At 38.0% G+C, this 23,376-nt stretch overlaps 1 protein-coding gene across 16 annotated transcripts in view; it reads right to left on the bottom strand.

Moving 5' to 3' along the window:
• ZBTB20 (zinc finger and BTB domain containing 20) overlaps positions 1-23,376 on the bottom strand; it is a 455,562-nt gene that overhangs the window by 307,401 nt on the left and 124,785 nt on the right. For 15 of the 16 annotated variants that reach the window (XM_085237458.1, XM_085237517.1, XM_085237467.1 and 12 more), the window contains one exon: positions 11,653-11,728. The exons of the other annotated variant lie outside the window; for it this stretch is intronic. The gene's annotated coding sequence lies outside the window, so the exon portion shown is untranslated. The remainder of the gene's footprint in view (positions 1-11,652; positions 11,729-23,376) is intronic. 16 annotated transcript variants of the gene reach the window in all.

Raw genomic sequence — 23,376 nt, 5'->3', positions numbered from 1 at the left:
AGCAGGGAAACAGTACTTCAGCCCAACAGGATTCCACCAAAAATAAAAAAAAAAAACACCTCACTCTTAGAATACCCAGTAGATAATTTCAGCTCTCATTTAACATGAAGTTTTATGGGTACTAACTAACTTCGAAAACCTCTTGTGAACTTGCTTGGTGTTTCTGGGAGAGTAGATTATACCAGTGATCAAGAAAACGCAAAATCTAAGTATGCTTTAATCTGCCACTTGCAAGAAAAAAAGTAGTGCTAGAAAAGCACAGAAGCAGGAGCTCTGCACATCTCTCACACTGAACTACTATGCAATGTGATGCTGTCCATCTTCAGTTTAAAAAGTAAATCTGGGCTCTCATGAGTCTTAACCTCTGACGAAGCTGAGGTCCTTTCTGAGAGCTGATTTAACTTATTTTATAACTAACACATTGAGCTTATAAGCACTGGGATTTAATGGTCTTCTTCAGTGACTTCACCCATGTTGGAACCTCATAATCATTCTGTGTAGCAAGTGACCCATCAGGTTTGAGAGTCTGCCAAGAGTCAGAGAACACAGGTGTTAACCATGACAAGGTGTTTACCAGCATGGTTGGTAACATAAACAGTTGGGGGTGGAGGGGGAGTTCATATATTTCCTATGAGAGAAGGTTTCAGATGAAGAAAGAGTACTCAAAGACAATATGCCAGCGTGTACAGATCCCAGACCCAGCCTTGACATGGTATCTGAGTTTAGATCAGAATTTGTATTTTACAATCAGTTTCACATGTTCTAATTAGTTTCTCAAGCTGCACAGAGAGCAGAGGAAGTTCACTTAGACATATAAAAGGAGACAACAGTAAACTTTTGAAAAAAAACATTATAGAGAATAATTGTGCTCTGGAGGATTTATTTATTTACTAACATAAACAGTACACACTGAGATAACATCTGGCGATGTTTACTACAGTGAAACCCAATCAATACTTCCGTCTACTACAATATCTGTCCGTAAAACAGTCATTCCTCCTGGCACTCACAACAAATACTCATCTATCTATTATAGCAGCCTTTGTCAGCAAAAAGAGAGGTGATCACCTTAATTCTGTTTGAAGTCTAACAGAATGCAGAAAATCAGATGTACCTGGATACAAAAACAATGTCGGAAAACCAGAGAGAGATGCAGTTTGTAGCATGGCAAAATTCATCCTTACAGCAGCACTTAAACATTCAACAGATCCCAGATATTTTCTTTTCCTTTTTTTTTTTTTTTTTTTAAATGAGTCTAGAGTCTTAAAATTTGGGCATTCCTTTACTTCTGCTAGTAAGCTACTAAGCCTTTTGTTGCATTTTAGAGATACAAGTAAAATCACAGTTTGACTTCTCATTTCCTTTCAAATTCAGAATTCAAAAAGAAGCAACACTGAGCTTTTCTACAGAATTGAAAAGTCGAAAATGAATCCACCAGAGTTTCCAAGTAAGCCCTTGTATTGTTTTATATTTCTGTATTTGCACTATTACTTGTCCCTGTAGAAAGACTATGTTCTGTATCACTGAAGCACAGTCACTAAGCATTACCTTAGTACCTACTGAACCTTTACCTTTCCTAAACCTGTGCCCCTTCCATTCTAAGAAACAGATTAACATGCAGTGTCATGCATCACTACTATTTATAGGTAATGAAATTATGCAAAAAATAACAAAACCACACAATAGATAGAAAACAAAGCAAAACAAGCAAAACCTCTGATTTTCTCTTCACAAATTTTTAATTGATACAAGTTTTATTTTAACAGTCCAAAGAAAAACAATATGCCTGAATAAAGTGACTATATATAAAGTAAATGTACATTTGCCCCTCTTTAATTTCACATTTTGCTATCTCACTGTGCAAGCTACTTCTATTTGTACAGGGCCTGAAGGTAAAACATGACCCTTCTGTGTTACACCAAATCCTCAGGCAAGAGCTATGTTCAGAAGATATTGTAGTGATATGTTACCCTTTCCCCATAAAAAAAAAAAGAACTTCTCTTTGACAAGATAATTGGGGTTGTAGTTATGAAGTAGGGAGAGCAGGGAGGCAAGAGGACACAATTTGTTTTCTTCTCTTCTGGAAGAGACCTACAGGGCAGTGAAGAGCTCATTTTAGCCTGGACTAGTAAACTGATCAGTGTTGATAAGCCCAGCAGTAGAGGAAGCTGTATGCAACACCAGTCCCTTTAATTTGCACTAGGTAAGATTTGCATTAACACTTTCTGTTTAGTTTCTGTTACAGCTCATGGCTTTCTGTTCAACTGAACTTACCACAACCTAATGTTCTTCAGGAAGTGGCCATTAAGGAATGAACTACAGAAGAATCTTAGCATTAGAGAGATAAGAGCAAATCAGAGAAAAAGGCAGAAAGTAGCAAAAATCCCATTGAAAGAACAATAGATACCATATATCTTTATTGTCAATTCAGGCACATGAAAGCTTGAGCTAGTTGTAAATGTGAAGACTGGGATTTCAGATGTGCGGAATGAACTCCATCAATTTTTCTAAATTTAAACAAAGACAGACCAGCACACACTCAGTTCTGAAAGCTCAACACTGAAATTATCAGCACAGGAGTCTCCATTTGCAGATCAGTGTTAAGAGGAGCAGAAAAAACAAACTGAGGCAGAGACTGGGGATTTTACACCTGGTTTCATCACTAGCGGGAGCACAGCCCAGCCTCGCAAAGGACCAGTTTGTCTGAACTGCACATGGAATTTGCCAGGTTCTCCTCAGCTTCACAGAAGCAAATTGTTTCATTAGATAATATTAAAGATAGATAAGGTGAGAAAGGGGAATAATTTCTAACCAATATAATCTTAGGAACCTTCACAAAAGAATTCCAAACAATGTAAAATTAGGAGATTAAAAACAAAACAAGCCTTCATTTGACCACTACTGGGCTAAAATATATATATGACAATTTTTTGTCTCTTTTATTATTAAACAGCATCTAAATCTACTTGCTTCAAAAACAACAAAAAACAAGACACGCACACAAAAAAACCCCAACTTATCCCAAACAAGGCATCACATATTTTTCTGCTGTGAACATTTCCTCTGCCTCAACTAGGCCAACAACACAGCAGAGTAAGTAAGCACCCGTACATCCAGGCAGCACAGCTGGAGAGGTGGGAAAATCTGTGTGTGCAACGCATCAGGCTTACCAGAACCTACCCTATGGAGTTGGGGAGCTCAAGCACAGGCATTGGCAATGTAACCTGGCGACACTGAAGGGAATCTGGAAAAATCGCACCGACTCTATTGGGGTCAGGGTCTCACTTTATCTGTAAGACTAGAGATCTGAAAATGATTGTACTCACTAAAGAAATGGTGTGCAGAGTTCTGGAGGTGATCCTGGAGATTTCACGCTTGCATAACTTCTCAGGATGCAACAAAGAAAACTTGTTTTGTCACATGGTTTACCTGCCACCCCAAATTTCACTCACCCGCCACTGTCTCTGGGTAGCAGGAGGGATTGGGTTACAGGTGAAGTCTTATCCCATTCAGACAGTGGGATAAAGGTCAAGGAACCATGGCAGTGAGACTCAGTGTGTACAACACAACGTCTGTGATTCCTTCCATCTCGTCAGGGAACAGTCAGGAGAAAAAGTCCATCATCCCTTCTTGACTTCCACAAGTGCCTCCATGTATAATCACAATGCAGCTCAAAGAATTAGTTCAGCATTAAATAATGTCTACTTTCCTGTACAGAATATATTTTTTTACAAGATTTTCTAGGTATAAGGAGCCTTAAAGAATAACCACTGTATGGTATAGATACATTCTAAACATTATGACAGAGAGAGCGTAAAAGATTTTTAGAAAGTAAATGCTTTTAAACGTAATTAAATCACAATAACGATAATCACAGAGCTGTGCCTCTGACAGTCTGACAATGCGGGGACATCAGAAATGCTTTCCACTATCAGAAACCACGGGAAATCTATGTCTTTCCCCTGCTGCTGAAAGGATTGGGAGATATGTATTTTAACAGCTGATAATTTCATAGAGTAAGATTTACCTAACACAACTGAAATTCTCCAGGACACTAATGATTGAAATGAGGACAAGATCCTTTCTATCTCAGTGTAATTGCTGGTACATGGAAGAATCACCAAAACTTTATCCTATAGGCAGCACCCCACCCAACGAGATTCTTCCCTTTGCCCTCAGCACTTCCCAAGTACTAGACAAAGATGCTACTTTTGGGCTTTCAAATCCCCTTAAAGCCAAGCATCTGAACGGTACTACAGGTAGCTTTAAAGTTCCTACGATAGACCTGTATATCACAGCAAACATCTTGAATTGCAAGCATGATCAAAATAAGGGCAGAGGAAGCAGTGTAGAACAGTATTTCCTTAACTGCGTACACAAGGAAAAGAAAAGCCAAGAATTACTAACATGCCAAGTTGCAGCACAGGAAGAAAGAGTAAATAGTATCATTCTTGGGGTCAGTGTCATATAGCCATGAAGCACCGTAACAAATTCAACTGCACACTCAGGTCCATTCATGGGCATAAATCAGTACGTGCAGGAGCCCTATCTGTTGAGTTAAGGATTTGTCATTTCTAATCATCTGTATTTTCCATCAAGTTTCATCTCTCTCTGGCTCAGACTCTGACAACGGTGTTTGGCAGATTTTTCTTCTGGCGGTCTGATCTTGCAGCCTATATTCATAGGGACTGTGCCATTATAGTCTACATAAACTGGGACTTCAATATCTAAACTGGTTCATACTGAGAGAGGATATGCAGTGATCTGGTTGCACAAATCCAGTTACCCTGGAAAAGACACATGCAATTCCATGAAAAGTTTCTTCTCTTAAGAGTCACAGGACTCTATCACTTATTACCATTCTTATTATATCACTTATTACCATTACCATAATTCTTCCACTTTACTAAATATTTTCATTATTCAAAATTCCCATGTTAACAGTACATGAGCCGAAATAAATTCTTTAGAAACATTATGAAGAAGACTCAAAAAAACAACCAACCAAACTCAACTGCCAGGGAAACCAGTGCGTTCATAAATGTATCTTTGACTCAGAGATGCCATCAGTATTACTAACACAAGCATATTGCAAAGCCAGATATTTTTCCAATGGCCTTTAAAAGCATAGATTTCCCTGTCAAGTGCTTGTTACCTCCTACCTGGCTATCTTGCTGCCATCTCCTGAATGTTTCTAAAGGAGAGAGGTACAAAAAGAAGAGGGAAGGAGCAAAAACTAGGTCCTTTTAAGTCACAGGATCACCGGAATGCTACAGGATGATCACATGCACAAAACAAATGATTCTTTTGTCATGAGGAAACGAAGAACTGCTAAAACACATATGGAATCACAGCACGTCCTGTCAGAATTTTGAAGACCCTCCAGAGCATGCATTGGCACCAAAGCAACGAACATGTCAGCAGTGCAGTTCTGCAGATGATTTATTTAAATAAATAAAATAATAAATTAAAAATATTCTGATCTCTTCTGTGCCAGTGGAAACTGTTGAAAACAATAGATCAATTTTGACACAACTGAAATTAAAATCTGTTCTAATCTATTATTTAGATGGCAGGGGCAATGACGGGAAAGAGGGCAATAAGAAGAACCAGATACTCGATCGTAAAACTCAGAGCTAGACCACTTACACTAATGAAGAAAACAGATCAGAATTTTTTGGTATCTTACGTTCATCAGACTGCCCTACATCAGATGCTGGAATTTAAAATGATTCAGTGAGAGTCTCCCCAAGGGCACTGATGTAAATATGGAATAACCACAATGCTTTTCTTTGGAGTTCCTCCCGCTATATACTGATTTAGCTGAATCTCACTTTGGATAGAAGAAAATAAGAGTTAAGGAATCAGAAAAGGCCAGGCCTGTGTTGTTCTTTTTCCCCTTTTGTAGCTTGTCTAATGACAATCTCTACTCTTTATAATAGTGTCTTTATAATCTTGGTATGTGCTCAATGATCTGCGGTCTCCCCTTTGTCTTGAAGTTAGATCAGCAAGTGCTTCAATAAACGGAGTTAGAGATTTTCCACTCCTACATGTTCAGGTGGTGAAATACTGAAGTGTTTTACAACTTATTGCAGTAGTGCTACTCAGGGAATCAGTGCTGATATTCCCACATCTTTTTAATGTGAGTAAATCACAACCATACTCCTTTATATACAAAACAACCACACACTAGAGAGCTATTTTCCTATCTTCATCTACTCTGGCCACTATTCTGCAAAAACAAGAGCTACCAATGCAATAAAAGTCAGAGTTCTATTCTTCTGCACACTACAATTGATGGTCTCAACATACAGAACTAGAAAAAACTCCACCCCATCATTTTTGCAAAATAACAACAACAACAAAAAAAGGTGATAGACTTGATTGACAATCATTCCCAACTCTTCTCTGTGCTACATTGTGAACAGGACTGATTAAAACCTGAGAGCTAGAAATGTTATCTGGCCAACTGTATTCTGAGATTGGCAGTTTCACAAAGTGAAAATATCTTTCAAGGATGTTTGCATGAAAATTCAGAAAACTGAAAGCTCATTATCTCCTGAGAAATTGCTTTTTGCACAAAGCTTTACTCGAGCCCCATTACATACTTGCACCTTTAAGTTATCTCCATAATCTTTGTCACCGGCCTTTGTACCAGACTAAACCTGGACTGTTTCCATTCATCCAAATTTTCAAAAAAAGGAACTGAATCTAATCAGGATTAGTACACTGGTTGTCAAGAAACCATACAGATGCACAGCAACCAAATATCTATCCTCTGGTGTGTGTATGATTCCTTCCCCTGTCTTTTCTCTAAAAAAAGAAGGGTCAAAACAAATGCTGGCAGTCCAACTGAAATCTTTGAAGAGACAGTATGGTTTTAGTTATGAGAGGATGGAAAAATGAGAACCCTGGGGATTTTTGCGAACATTAAGCTTTATTAATCAGGAACGTACCAGCCACATACCAACATTTCCAAATGGTATGCTAAATTAGAGAAATGCAAGGGAATAAAACAAAACTCATCTAGTCCAGTCTTATCCTCACCTACTCCAGTTCACCTCAGCCTACTCTCAAGGAGGTTTTCCAACCCATTCCTTCAAAAAAAAAATTTCCCGTTTCCACAGTAGCTAGAGGTAGTGTATCCCACGGTTTTACTGCCTACACAGGCAGAACATGGTTCTTAATATGTACCTTGATAATTTTCACTGCTCATTGAACTGATTTCTTCAGGTCTTTCTCCCAGAGGACATGAAGAACAATTAATCACTGTGCTCCTGGTTATAACTTTCTACTCACTAGATATTTTTTTTTCCTGCTTAATGTATACTATACAAACAACATTTTTGGAAGCATAAGATGCCATGTAGGGCTTCTACGTACCCTCACGCCCCTAAACCAGGTAACAATCAACCAGTTTCTACTTTCTCAACAATTTTAACATTAGGACAGTTTTTGCTTTGACAAACATTTATGACCTCTGTCTGTTTCCACTGGGGTTCCACAGGTAGAAATCAGGGCAGAATTTATCCCCATGAGTTTCTGGATTAATGCCTCGGTATAGGAGGGGAGAAAAGGCAAAATTAATTCTCTTTGTTAGTGCTAACACAATTCCTCAGTGACAGCCAGCCCCAAGACACTTATCTTTCTTCAAAGAAGCATACTTATATACTTATTTCACATTCAGACGTCTTCTCCAGCGCAGCTACTCTTTCTGCATCCAAAAAGGTCTTAGTGAGCTATTCAGGGTTCAAATTTTGTCAGAAGAATAGCAATTGGGAATGTACAAGGCTCAACAACACTACCATTAGACACGCATTTCTAGTTAAAACTGCAAGGTATAGGAGGGAAAGGAAAGATCCCGTATCCATCAGGAAACACGAGGACCCCTGTGTTGTGAAGAACACGGTGGGGTAGCTTGTTTGTCGCTTCAAAATTCTTCCTTCATTTAAAAGCACTGCTTTGATAGACGAAGCCCTGTATAGCCTTGACATCCTGACGCTACACATGCTGCATACACTCTGGGATGCCAGCTTACTGTGTCACATTGGCTTGGGTTCTGCCCGTTCCCTTCCTTAAGCCTGCAAGCTCAATTGAACTTATGAAAATTCAAACTGTCTTCTGTCTGTTTCATACATCATCAGCAAACAATCAGTAGACAATATGAATTTGTTCTCTGTAATTTTGAGGCTATATGAATGTCTCTACTGTATAATACAAAAAAAGGGGAATAAGGTTTGGTATACAAGGTTAATTCAGCATGGAGGAAAGCAGCAAAAAAAAACAGATGGAGAGAGAACACAAACAATAAAATACTCAACAGTGGGGAGAGTGACATGAGAAATACTTCTATAAATTGGAGTTGGCCTTGATATCTTTGAGTGATGGAATTAAACAAAGGCACAAGTGAGTTGTGAAAGATCACCTCTGTGAGTGACTGTATCTCTGTCCCTCATGTTTTGTCTACACAATACATTTATTAATGATAACAATGGTTACTATTTCTCCTCTAAGAGCTTTGCAAAAACAAACTCAATAACATTCACAGAGCTGTATCAGTACTGAAGTCATAACCAAATTGAAAAAACTGATCTGCTAAACAAGGTGCAGAGAGGTTAAATGATTTGTCCAGAGGCACTCAATGAGCTACCATCCACCAAAATTCAAACTCCAGACCTCTTGGTCAGTAATCAGACCGCAAGGCCATGTAAGATTGAAACTGAAAAAAAACTCTTTTTTTTTTAAAATGTTTTGTATGTTCCTGTTGGCCTCAGCCAATGGCACCTAAAATCAGACAGCTATAACTAAAACCATTACTTTTAAAGCACATTCAGTGCATCTCTTGTTTAAGTCTTCAGACTGTGAGTACAGAATTTATTTTCTTCCACAGACAACATGCTTTCCCCACTGTCCAGTTCTAAAATCAAACACATGTTGAACGTCAGCAGAGGTAACTAACTCTTCTTACTGGACTTAATCCTATTTTGGGTTAATTGCAAATAGTGAAGTACTTAAGCACATCTTTAAAGTTAAGTATTTGAGTAGATCTGTGGTTCTCAGTGGATCTAGTTGCCTATTAATCCACATAATTTTAGTACATAGCTGATCTGACCACCCAACATAAAAAGAATCAAGCCCACAGACCTTTCCCATTAAGAGAATGTCTGCACTACATTTACAAGGCTGTGTTTTTGTGCAGCTGCCTGCCAGATGTTCACGTGCTGTGAATCTGTATTTTCCTGTAGTGCCATTTAAGTCAAGTCATTTTATAACAGCTGAAAATTTGGACCCTTTTTCTACTAATGACTTATTTTAAGGATATTTCTACGTAAAACAAGGTTCCACCCTTCAATTAAAACAATCCTACTCTCTAATAGAAAACTAGCAAAGCATAGTTTGCCTTTTTTTTATTATTTATTTTTTTTTACTGTTTTCAGGTTAACACAGGAAAGTCATACTTGAAAGTTGACTTCATTAAAGATCTCAGAATTAGAGACACCTGATAACAGTAAACATATATCTGAAAGAAAATAAATTCCTAAAGCATATTATTGTCTATAACAAAGGTGCCCCTATAGTTACATGAACACAAGGTATAGTAACAATCACAGTCTCATTTTACAGCATTTGTCTGCATACATAGAAAGTTGCCCCAACTTATTTGTCTCTAGTACAGGCTGTATGCCAAGGCTACACAATTTAAGAGCAGCTAGGAGTTTACAGATGGGGTATTATTGGGGAAATAAAACAAATGAAACAAGAAATGTAAAGATTAGATGCTTGGATCTCTACCTCAGGGAATGTAAAGAAGAACCGAACAGAAAAGAGCTAGAGTCATGATCCCCTGCTCCATTTCTAGTTCAGCCCTTGATTTACTCTGATCTGGACCAAGCTGTACAGTATTTCTGCCTTGATTTGCTTGCCACCCTATACAAGTTAATTTTTTTTTTTCCCCCCTGCATGTGAGTTCTCCACTTGTGTATTTATTCCTCCTCCTAAATTCCCATCTCTTCCCTAACTGAAAAAGCCCATTCCAGCATCATCTATGAGGCCCATATATCACTACCTGATATTTTCCATTAGAGCTTTCCATACAGGACTTACTGACCATCTGAATTCTAAGGATTCAAACAACGTGCTTTAATTCAGTCTCACTCTGCTGTTACATTTTGGAAAGAGAATTACTGTTGGTTTCCAATAAAATTTCTCTTGGTTATTCACACAAAATAGAAAGACAACTTTGATACTCAGTACTCCCAGATTCACAAATTTCCCGTAACTTTCCCCCTTGCTCCTAACACCTCCCTTTAAATTGTTGCTGGACCCTACAAATCCATCAGTGTTCTCAGTTCAGTCACCCTTAAATTGCAAGGTTAACTTCTCATGGCCACGGAAGCTGCTCATGGCAGATATTCAGCCATGATGAGGAGAAAATGTTAAATACGATTTACTAGCCACAGCCTGGAGTTAATGCACAATATTTAAGCAACACAATGGCATGGCCCTTGCCAATAATGTAAAAACACAATGGAATCAAGTCAGAATGGCACAGTCTGCCTGCCTGAGTCATGCTCGCTGTTCCACGCTGGAAGGGGCATGCATTAGCTGCCCACAGTGTACTGTACCCTTCAGCTCATTTAAACTAAATCATTAAAATACAATTTGAAGGGAAAAAAAAAAAAAAAAGTTGGGGGGACAGACAGTTAAAAAAAAAAAAAAACAACCATGGAATAGTTAAAATATTTCAATATTGAAGTACAAAAGTATTACTTCGGGAAAAGACGCTGGATTTCATTACAGACTGTACATTTTGATCTCAGAGAAGAAAACAAACTGACTTGCTTTGTCATGCTCCACAGCTTTGCAGCGTCAAACTAAAAAATCAACTCTTTCTTAACTATCTTCAAACTCTTGGATTTTTACTCATATATTATTTTGTTAAATGCAGAGTATCTGAATGTACAGCATTTCCCAGTCCTCTTTTACTTGCTCGTTCTCCATCCACAGAAGTTCCAAATCTTAATTATTTACCCAAACATACTCAGTAAACACATTCTAAATAAGGGTAGATGTACAATCTGCCTTGCATTTATGGAATAACTATGCCCTTGAAAGAGGCATCTTTCTTACTGAGAGACACAAGACATAATTTTGACTATTTTGTTGTATAGCAGCACAGATGAATAAGGCATCTTTGCCTTCATCTACATCCTAATGCAGCTGAAGCCTCCTGTGATGTCATTAGAAAGATGTTCCATCTTCTTCTTATATAAGGGACAAAAATTTATTACGACAACAAAAAAAGAGAATAAACTATATTTTATGCTATAAGGAACCTTCTGCTATTTTCTATTATCTCTACTCCAAACTGCAGAAATCCTCACTGACAAAGCCACAGGAACCGTACGTCAACAGACACACACTCTTCCTAATAATAATCAAAGCAAAAAAGAAAGATCTATTCAGGAGTCTGAAATTAAAGATCTGAAAGATTCAAGTTTAGTTCTAATTTTCAAATAAAACATCCTTTGAACTTCTAAATCCTATTCAAGGGGAATTTGACCTTTATCCAAGAGCAGTTACTGTGCTAACACTTCGGGTGTATATTGAGGAAAAATACTGACAAAAGGTACCAGAAAAGCTTTTACTTACAAGAATGCAGTGCAGCTTAATCTTTTTGTTTTTAAGGTGCAGTGATTTCAGCATCTACAATGTAACTTCAGGCAGTCTGAAAAGAAACAGGTTAAAATCTCTTTCAGTTATAATTGGTATTTCAGATTTAATTAAAAATTAAACTTTCATAATGTTTCACCATCCAAAGCAATGCATTATCAGTCAAGCGTAGCCTTTTTTTTCTTCTTTTTTTCCTTTTTTTTTGTTAAAAGAAGCTCTTCCCAGAGTATTTTACAATAAAAGAAGAAAGGGAAAAAGGCAATTGAGAGTAGCAAAATATATTTCTACAGAAAAAAAATATATTTGAATAAGTTGGAAAGAAGCCTTCTGCTACTTAATTTTAACAATCAACCTTATATTAATGTATAAAGGAAAAAAAAAAGCATCACAATTAAAGATGACAGAAAAACACCACCACATATCAATGATTGTGAAGGGAAAAATGTTGATTTCTGTAAAACAAGGACACTGCTAGGACCAGAACATACGCACCAAAAGGGAAAATGTGGTTTTACATAATGCCAGCCAACATTTTTTAAAAATCAGCTCTCCAGCATGTAGCACTTCAGACTGCTGTACGGAGGAGCAGAAAGACAAGTTCCAAAAGAGGAAAGCTGTTTTTAAAGTGCGCGAGGCAAAAGGTCCCTTGCACTCGTTTGTTAAGGGATATGAAATAGCTACTTTCAAACCTGTAAAGCTTTGTACCATGTAAAACAAAATGTCATTTTACTGTGTAAAACAAATGATTAAGAAGTAGTAGTTATAGACAAAGCATTTGAATAAATGCAAAAAACATTTTTTTTTTCGTTCTTTTTTTTTTTTTTTTTTTTCAAAATACAGTTGGAATGACAATAAAACTCCGGGGGTTACGCCATAAATACGAGTTTAAATGTTAGACTGGAATTATAAACCTGTGGTTTTAATTATATCTAATTATAAAGGTTCCAAAGCCAGGAGAAGTGAGAATAACAAAAAATATTAATAATAAATTAAAACTATTTTGCAGTAAGTTGTCAGGATTTGACCTCATAATAACAAACCATATAGCTATGTACACAGACACACGCAACGTAGCAACAACTCATTACAGAAACAAATCAAAACTTGCTCAAATTTTATTTTAAAAAGATGACAGCAGAACTTTCCTAATTTGCCCCATTCAATGTCAGAGTTATTTTCCTCACTGTTTCATATTGAGAGTGAGCTGCGAATAAATTCTGGACACAAATCTAATACTGCTTTCAAATGTCCCACAGACTGGGGGCAATTCCTCACCGAAGTTTTATTTTTGATCCCCCATGAGTAAAACAAAAAGCAAACCAAAACAAAAGCTAACATAAACACAAAACAGCTCTTCAGGCTTCGGTGTTATATAATGCTCCCCATTCTTTCCTCAGAAATGTTAGCAAGAAACATGCTGTGTCGTGTGATACAGCACCACGCAAACATGCTCATACATACGTGTATCCTACAAACACAAGTGAACTCAGTTATTGTCAGGCTTACTCTGTCAAAATGAGTTATATTAAAGCAGGCAACTTTGAAGGGGGGAGCACAACAAGCATCAACAAATCTCATGCACAATGAAAGAAACATTTAGCGCTGAACTGAAAGGAACAAGATTTCACACCCGGATTTCCTAGGACAACACCTGCACAGCACAACCTTGCATGAAATGTTTCTCAAAGTGTCTTGGCAAGATGAATCATCTGAGAAACACGTTCCCTGTTCCGTACACAATCTTTACATTACATAACATCCGTTCTCTCTTCTGATCAGCACCTAGGAAGCCACACAGAGGAATGGGGGAGAGATCCAGCCAAAGAAATTGCAAGTCCATCCAAACCAGGCAACAGCACAACCATCAGATGAGTGATAACAGTTTCAGCCTCCGAACTTCCATTTTTCTTTTACTTCCCCTTTCAATTTTACCCCCTTTCCTAAAATCTTAAGAACCCTAATGCTGGCTTGCCAGCTGGGAAGGACAGGGGCAGTGGTATTTGTAATCCAGAGCTATTTATTTTAATGAATGCAATGAAAAACTGACCTCAACTGAGAAAACAAAGAGCATTCAGCAGAGGGTGAAATGTATCCTCATACAGAGAGCCTGAATACAGACTGCACCACTGAAGCCCTCTTCTGATGACCTAAATAGGAATAAATTGGTGCTTGGACTTAATTTTGTCCAAAATAACCATTTTTTCTCAAAGAGAATGAGGAAGCATTTTGCCCTCTCCTACGAAACCATGAAGGTGCAGCCCCTTCTCTCTCCTGACAGCTGTTGATCAGCGTGTCCTCCAAGCAGCGTTATCCCAAAGTCCCTCCTGCTCTGTGCACATTCTTCTAATTGAAAAGGAAAACAAGGGAAGGCAACGTGTAGTGTTGCCATTTGAGCTGAGCAGCAAGGCACAGTGCTGGCAGATGTAGCTCTCCCTCTCCTTGAGGCAGGCATAGCTGGCACAGACTACGAGCCACCAACTAAAGGAAATGGAGCCTCATGAAACTGTTTCAGCTGCCATCTTGAAAAACTGCAGTGAAAAAACTGGAGTTAACACAACATCCTACATACAGCACTCACAGCCAGAGTGCTGCAAGGAGCTGCTTCAGCTACAGGTTGGAGATAAATCCAAAGCACAACCTACAGAAAGCCCCATTAAACACAGAATACCAATCACTGCCATATGAATCACATCTTTCAGTTCACAATATAAGAAATTTGTGGTCTCAAGATGAATACCTTAGACAAGTACATATGAGCAGGAGATTGAAAAGGAGGGGCTTCTTAGCCAGATGGCTAGCACAAGTCAGCTCTCCTGTCTTAAAGGAGAGCTCTGAACCCCTTGAGAAAAGCAAGGAACCTGGCTTGCGGGTGAAATTCTGCTTGGGAGAAGCCCAAGAACTAGAATTATAGGAATGATGAGTATGAAAATGAGCTACATTAGTGGAGTGTTAACAGGAGGGCAAGTGTTGGCTCTCAGTAAATGCTTCAAAAACAAATCACAGAAAGGGAAGCATGTTTTGATGATTGTTTTTTTTTTTTTTCATGATTTTTGCTTGCCATTAAATTTATGCACAGCCTAAAAAATGTGAGAGCAGAGCTATCGACTGGACATGACTGAAGTCACGTCAGCAGTATCCCATGAAGTATAGGCACCTAACCCTGCTGTGTCTGTCTGGCAATGGTGATCTAGTTCACCATTTTTGGAAGGGCCACATTCACTCAGTCTAAAAATTAAGTAAAGAAAAAAAATCATTTGTTACTAGAAAACATTTCAGAACATTTTAGCCTTTTGCAAACTGCTTCTTGGCAGCAAGGAAGTTCTGTAAGGGCTTGATTTGTCTTGAATACCTGATGTCAACTGGAGGAGGTTAATGAGAATCACATGCAGTGGATTAGTTATGGGAAGAGAGAAGAGAAAGAGGTAGGAGAAAATATAGTGCAACATTTATTGACATCTTTTCCATTTTCTACATAGAATTTACAACATCAATCAACTGATCATTTTCAAAGTACTTGATCATATCATTGTTCTCACTTCTAGAACTGCAAATCAATGATGAAGAAAGTATCCCAAATAACTATTCACAAAAAGTGAAATATGAATGCCCTTACTTACTGAAAAAAATCACGTATTATATTAAGAAAGTCCCTTTCAAGAACCAAAGAAAGAAAAGAATAAAAGAAAATAAAACCCATTAATTTTAAGAATTTTCTAATAAGTTCAGACACCAGTCAAGAGAACTCATTCCAATTTTAGAATCCAAATGATGGCTTAGGGTATGGTCCAGATTACTTTCTGGCCTTTTATGTCTGAAAACACAAAGTCATGGACTGATTTTGTCACAGCAATCAGAGAAGAAGATCTATGCTGTACAGGCTCACCATGTAATAACAAACAAGCAAACTCTGAAATTGGAACTGGTATAGGCACATCAGCACAAAGGTCTGTCTAGGCTCATTAGTAATGCAGAATTATAAACCTTAATAATGTAGATACAGCATTACATCATTTCTGCTTTTCAAAGTGAATGTCCTTCAATTGATACTATTCCAAAGAGTCTTTTCTCTATAGAGAGGTTCATTTTATGTCAGTTGTTTTTCTTGAGGGGATGGAGTAAAAAAAAAGAACAAAAAGTAATGCCTGTGCTTAAAGAATCCTCCCAAACAGGTGTGCCCTCCTGAATTGGAAAACTGTACGCTTGAAAAACTACACACAAGAGCTTTGCATATTTCCAATTCTGTCTTTCAACTCATGGCCATTTACACAGTATAGCAACAGTGCCAGATGTAGCCCCACTATCAACCACGGAGCTGAGCTTCAGTTAAACCTAATGCAGGACTGCAGCTCCTGGCTCACAGGGCTGCAGGTGGGAGAAATCAGGGTTCTGTGGCTCAGAAGAGCTGGAGCAGAAGACAACCTGTGGCACTGTGCTAGGAACAAGATCCCCTACCACTGTAGTATGGGAAAAAAAAGCACACTGAAGCTTTCTTCGTCAAAATGATAAACTTTCATCTGTTACTAGCTCACTGCAAAGCTGTATACCTACAGAGATTTCCTCTTTCTTACGGCACCCACCTATTGAGCTTACTTTCCCAGAGAAGACTGTCCCCATTACAAACTTCAGCTTCCAAACTATGGTTGTTTCATTTAGAAAAGAAGTTTGGTAAGGAAAAAGGTGTATTTTTGACTGTTTTTAATTCCACCTCCCCCCAAAAGCATTTGAACTGTTTTCATTCGAGTATGACAAATACTGCCTGTAGGATAAGACTAACACTCCTTGAAATTCCGGTTTCAGAAATTTCAAGACTCAAACACATAGAAGCTGTGACTCATGATCAACCCTAGTGGTAACTCCAAAATTCATGCTTTATGCAATTTCACTACAAGGGCTCTCATAACTGCTAAATGCATTGGATTCTTTAATAGCACAGTCCACCCCTCTAATTTAATTCCTAGTGCTAACAAAGGAAGCAAGAAGTACTTGAGAAACCCAACAGTAAAAGCATGTTAGTAGCTGAACTTGTCAACCCAGTGAAGAGTTAGTCTCCTTGTAACTGCACTTAAGACCTGACCTGGACTCCTGAAGTGCAATTTCACCGGTGGTTATGTTAGTGCCAGGTGGGATCCAGCATCCTGCAAAATATCTCATGAAGCTTTCCTTCTAGCTAGGGGTGATGATGGTAATCAAGTGTGCTGCTGAAAACGATGATATTCCCTATTCCAACTGTTTTCTTGCACAAGCTGTCCCTAAATCCTGTTTATGTTCTCAAGGAACAGGAACAGTGACAGCACACAGCTTGCCTGAGGCCTTGCCCAAATAATTCTTTCTCTAAAGATACAGCTTCTTGTGAAGTAGCTCTAAATCACAGAATTTCAGAGTCGGAAGGTACCTCAACAGATCACCAAATCCAACCCCCCTGCTAAAGCAGGTACCCTATAATAGGTCACACAGGTAGGTGTCCAGACAGGTCTTGTCTATCTCCATAGAAGGAAACTCTACAACCTCTCTGGGCAACCTGTCCCAGTGCTCCATCATCATTACTATAAAGAAGTTCTTCCACATGTTTGTATGGAACATCCTGTGTTCAAGTTTTAGGCCACTGCTCCTTGTTTTATCACTGTGCATCACCAAGAGGAGCCTGGCCTCATCCATTTGCCTCCCACCTCCCTTCAGATATTTATAAACATTAATCAGATCCTCTCTCGGTCTTCTTTCCCCAGGCTGAACAAACCCAGGTTACTCAGCCTTTCCTCATACAGGAGATGCTCCAGGCCCTTCATCATCTTTGTGGCCCTCTGCTAGACTCCTTCCAAGAGATCCCTGTCTTTTTGGAACTGGAGCTGGCATTTGCTGATCATCTGGAATACAGCTCAAGGACTTTGCTTATACCCTTTGCAAGTTATTGTAGCATATAAGCTTCTCCCAGTTCTTTTCAAGGTTCATAATGCTTTGATCTGCACAGCCTCACTGCTCCTGTTGAATGGTATCGTCTCCCTTGGCTCAAATTATCTTTAGTGCATAAAATGATAATACCTGTTAAGAAGCAGGCTCTATCATATAATCACAGCAGAACCTTCACATTTATTCTGGTTTAACACAGAAACTTACATCAATAAATGTTTCATTGTGATAGGTATTTCAGTGCAGTGACAAACTGGGCGGATAAAGGAAATGTGGCGGATATAATTTGTTTGGATTTTAGCAAGGCCTTTGACACAGTACCACACAGGAAGCTCATAGAGAGACTAGAGAATTATGGTCTGGATAACAATACAATGAGGTGGATAAGAACTGTCTGACAGATAGGAAGCAATGAGTTATTAATCAATGGTATTAGATAAGAATAGAAAGGAGAATCTACTCTGACGCCTTGCAATGGGGCTAGGATTATTATCCTTAAACAGATTCATTAAGAAACAGAAAAAAAGAATGTAAATGTTGACAGCATTCAAAATGGATAATTCAGAAATAAGATGTATGTCCAGTGTGAAGGGGTTTTAATGATCAAAACTGTAAGGTCCTAGCCAGAGCAATGCAGTATTCATGTATCTTAACATTCAAAAATGTTATTGAATACTCACATAAAATTTGGTTTTAAAGTCAGAAATAAAAAGTTTTCGTTATGTGAATATATGACTGTGTCACATTACCTTGGTTTAGTTGCAAAACTTACTCCCTTACAAAGCAAACTAAAAACCAAGCTGCAGCCACTGTGGACAAGCAAGATCATTTAGCTTCTTTTCTTACAGTAGGATATTAGTTCTAATGATTAAAAATTAAAGCTTAAAGTAATCACATAGAATGTCCTTAAATTCTTCTTTGTAAACATGGTACTTCTTCAATTGTCATCTTGAATTTTCATCCCCCTGAACAGTCAAAGCCTTTTCATTGCTGATTTGTGGTACAAGATGCAACACTGAGCTGTCCCTACTGAGACACCATGTGCACATAGCACTTGCTGCGTAATGGGTAACTTCTCTCCTTTGCTTCCATCAATGACTTGCCTTGAAGAAGTTCAATCTGACCCTTAGCCATGAAAGGGCAAGATCCTGGATGAAAGGCATTATACTGAGATGAAATGTATGTGTATTGCCGTGTGGTTTTTCTTTTCATAGGGCATATGACAGAAGAGATCAAAGCATAATTCTTTCTGAATTTGTAATATCTCTAAGAATTGAGCAATTAAAGGTGCCAGTTGAATATTTGCAGGACAAACTCCATAATAGCAGCAAGGCATGCAGTTCACTATATTTTTGTTTCTTAGTCATGCGAGTGTTCCTTTCCCTTGCATAGATAACACAGCTCCAAATTACTTGTGCCGCTCCAAGAATGAGGGCAAACTAACTTCTGTTATTTTTCTGTTATGTCATCCTTCCTGAGGCAACAAAAGCAAATTGAATGAGTAAAGGTTATATGTTTTCCACTCTAAGAAACTTTGGAAAATTGTTGATTCCCACTCTCAACTTCTCTATAATGGTCCATTACCAGGCAATCTGATGTCATCAGACTGCATCCTGCAGCTTGGCTCATTTTCAACATCCCTTCACCTATGTTTCTGGGGCCTTTGTTCTTCTCTCAGGATTTAATAATCCTCCTTCTTCCCTCAAACAGCTGCCCTATAAGAATCCACCTCTTGTAACCTGTCTGCAGAGCTTCCATTCCCTCTCCTTTGCTGCACAGGGAGTTTGAATGAAGGTGAGACAAAAAAGACAAAAAGACAAGAAGGGCAATGGTAGCAACAGAGACCTGAATTTGTAGTTCTCCTTGATGCTGGAGGAATAGAGAGAATGAGAAGTGGCACTACCCTTCTGTTACCCCCCTGAGCAGCAACAGCAAGCAATGCGTCTGCAGAACCTCCTTGGAAGTTCCCACAAGCATCTTGGAAACATCTTAGGATTCTGACATGTAAGATGGGGCATGTTATCTTTTACTGGAAAGTACAGGTAATAGAAAGTGAAGCGAGGAAGTCACACAAGCAGGTGCAGCACTAGTAGTATCAGGACTCTTCCAGATTATGCACAAAGTTTATCCTATCACGTGTACAAACAAAAATCAATACAAGCTTTTACTTAGGCACATTAAGTACTTTTGCCAGTAGGCCGTTGACCTGAAGTCCAAAACCAGCTTCATCTTGCACAATGTCACACACAAACTATGCCGAGAAATTTCACATCATTTCAGTTTATGCAACTGCCATATTAAGCTCAAGGCCTAAGGAGGATACTGAACAATATCTTACAGTACACTCTATTAAGATTCAAAGTTCCAGGAACGATGCTACTAACCTCTCCCCAGTTTCATTCACCTCCAAAATTTTGGAAATTAAACATCAAAGGACTTTGAGACCTTCAGACTGTATCGTAAACCTGCTGCTTACACCCTCCATGTAACATTACTGTGAGCTTTCAGGTACGTCCCAGTGAAGTCAACACACATAATACTTGCTTAATCAGAAATCATCCTATGAGAAGTGAAAATGAGACCAAGCTGAGACTATAAAAAATTTCAAGAAAATTTAGTTCCTGCATTATGATTTGGTAAAGCTCTATCCCATTTTTTTCTCTTGAAACAATACAGTAAAAAAAAAAAAGTATCAGCAACAATTCAAACTGATCACTCCATCAGAACAGGAAATAATATTTGAAAGAACGGAAAAAAGCCTTCCATTTACTTTCACTATTAGTAAAAACAACCAAAATGTTGTATGTAGCAAGCCACATCCTACAAAAACAACTATTAAAGCATCAGCATAATTATTAAATAAGTTTAAAACGAATTTGTAAAAAGAATGGATACTTTTTTCTGGGGGCATAGTATATTTAAGTATGCTGCAGGACTGGATTCAGAGCATTCTGTTGGGCTGGTCCAATACAGATTACCTTCGTAGTTATTTCAGGGACTGTAGCATGCAGCACTTATATCTAATGCAATATTTATCACCAAATACATATGATAAAGAGTATATGCTATGCATGAGCTCAGAATAGCAGGGTTTCTGCAATGATCGAATTATTCAAAGTTCCAAGACAACAATTCACTCTGGCTCCATTTGTATCAAAGAAGATAAAAATAATAATAAAAATAAAATAAAACTAACAACAACCTCAAAAACAAAAAACCCACCCACCCCTAATAGCCAGGAAATTATTATCATTAGAAAAAGTTTGGGTATTCAACCTGTTCTAGAATCTGTTTAAATAAAACAGATGAAATCAAATGCACCCCCCTGGTGGTCAACAAAACTACAGAATTGAAATTGCTCTAAAACATTTTTTAACAGTTAAAAAAAAAAAAAAAAAGCCATGTATAGCAAAGTGGAAAATTGAATTCCATCATGTTAACATTAACACTGGGGAAAGGACTAAAAGACCATATGCTAATTATCTTCCAGTGTTGTGTCAGGTAAAGAGGAAGAAAAGTTCAGATACACAAATGGCAACTAGATTTCTAATAAACTAATAACTGAATATTTTCAAGTCTTTTCCAAAATACCAGAAGTGATTAAAACACATTATGGATCAGTCACTTGCCAAGTTTCATGTTTGAAATCAAAGCTGTTTTAAAATTTCCTGAACAACAAAAAAAGCATTTTAAAACTGGTAACATTCAGTTGCAGTGATATAAGCAAATACCAGCCAGTCTGAATCTTGGAACATTCTTGATCTAATGCCTTTGCATTGCCACTAAGCTCAGAAAAAATATTTTAGGGCCAGTTACTAAGACAGTGAAAATAATATTCACAAATAAAAAAAAAAATAGAAGCATTTATATACTATTCAACTAAACTCTTCAGTTCTTCACTATACTTTAAAGGGAATAAAACCAGAGATTCTTCAAGACATTTATCATCACAACTCTGAAATGTATCTGCACTTACTAAGTAGAACTTGCAAGTAATCTGCTTGGAAGGCCAAAAAGCTTTCTCCTCCCCTCTGCGCCACATCCCCGGAGATCTCAGCACTCCCAAAATACGATTTTCTACAAATAGGGAAGTGGGTCTATCATGGAATAGTTGCTTCTCTTCTAGTTCCTTTTGCTGAGGAAGTCTATTTGAGATGATGTATATGAGCACTACACACCTTCCCGCAAAGATAGTAGCAATGCATAAGGAACTAAATCTGAACTGTTACCTTTCACAGTAAATGTGCTTGCAAAAATATATTGAGCTTACCAGGAAACAAAACTCCTAATGTTGTTCCACACTGTGGCGATCTCTTTAAAGATTGTTGTTGTGTATGGAAGCAGAAAAAAAACAAATGTAAGAAGAATCCAAATTTGGGAGTAATAGTGATAAGAGAAAGAACAAGAGTTTAAGAATTGTATACAACTATACATTCTTATTACGCACCTGTGTTTACTAAGGACTGTTACATAAGATACTGTATTATTTAATGTCAGCTGAATGAATGCTTGTTTTTAACTACATTTAATGTTTCTATAACCAGTCTGTACAATGACTAGGCAGAAATTTCCAAACATATTCAGCCTTTTTTCCCTGAACCTCGAAACAGTTTTGAAACACTCTTTTCCGATGAACAAATATAATAACGCTGACTACAGCTACAGGATTCCGTCAGCAGACTGAAAGATGCTGGAGCAGAATCAGAAGTCAGGCTGCCAGGTCCTCTATAGCAATCCTCCGACATGAGACTTTCCCTCACACATTTCTGTCTTCCGGTTTAAGCGTTTATTTTTTAACAATTCTCTACGTGGTTAATAGCTTTATATTTCCTAATTATGCCTGGAGTGCATGTTTGGGCAAAAGAGGAACTTAGCATCTCCTGAGCCATGGTACAAAAAAGCCCAGAACTGTAGGTAGCTAGCTGGCTCTGCCTTCAGTGAATGGAAGTCTGCATTAACAAAAAGAGCCAGTACAGTAGGGGCCTGACATCCAAGGAGACAATTAAAGATCCCTCTAAATAACTGTATTGATGAATTACAGGAAGAAAGTTGTTTCACCTTTGTTCTAAGCCACATCAAGTCCAAAAGGAGGAAGTTCTACAAAGTAAATGTGTACTACCTCTATGCTGTAGAAAATCCCACTGCATTAAGTAAAATGGTACCGAGGCCACTTTATTAAATTAAATTAGCCTGTTTCGTTATATTTAGTAAAACACTAAATAAATGTTCCAGGTCACTGTTAACTTGTAGTACACTTCAGAAGAGTAATGCACTACCACATTTCTCATAGAGAGGCTTGCTAATTCATGTACTACTGGTGGATTCCTGCTGATGGCCTCCAGAAAACTGGTTAGTTACAATGCTCTGGTTCACCTTATTCCCAATTGCCAAACTGCATTTGAGGTAGTGGGAAGACAACCAAAAATGCACTCAACATTTAACTTTGCACTAAAATTAGTTGTGATTGGATCTCAAATAGAGGACTACACAAATCCAACCTGGAGGAAAGCAAAGCTTCACATCAACAAATAAGAGGAAGACTGTCTCAGATTTCCTACAATGGCTTCCGCATTAAAACCTGTTCGTATCAGGAAAAAATTAACAACCCAATCTTTAAGTTCCCACAAGTACGGTGCCAATTGGGAAGGGTTCTTAGCTTTGAGCTATCACTGTGCTAAAAATAGAGACATTCAGGAAACGCATTACCTTCAAAAGTGATTTCACATACAGTCAGTAAACACGTTGCCCTTTTAGGTAAAATGACAATTGTTTGAAAGCCAGAAGCCAGAAATATTAAAG

The sequence above is a fragment of the Meleagris gallopavo genome, chromosome 1 (genome assembly GCF_905368555.1).
Source record: "Meleagris gallopavo chromosome 1, MGAL_WU_HG_1.1, whole genome shotgun sequence".
Classification (NCBI taxonomy): domain Eukaryota; kingdom Metazoa; phylum Chordata; class Aves; order Galliformes; family Phasianidae; genus Meleagris; species Meleagris gallopavo.
Note: the sequence above shows the minus strand (reverse complement) of the source record. Positions and strands in the feature narration are given on the sequence as shown.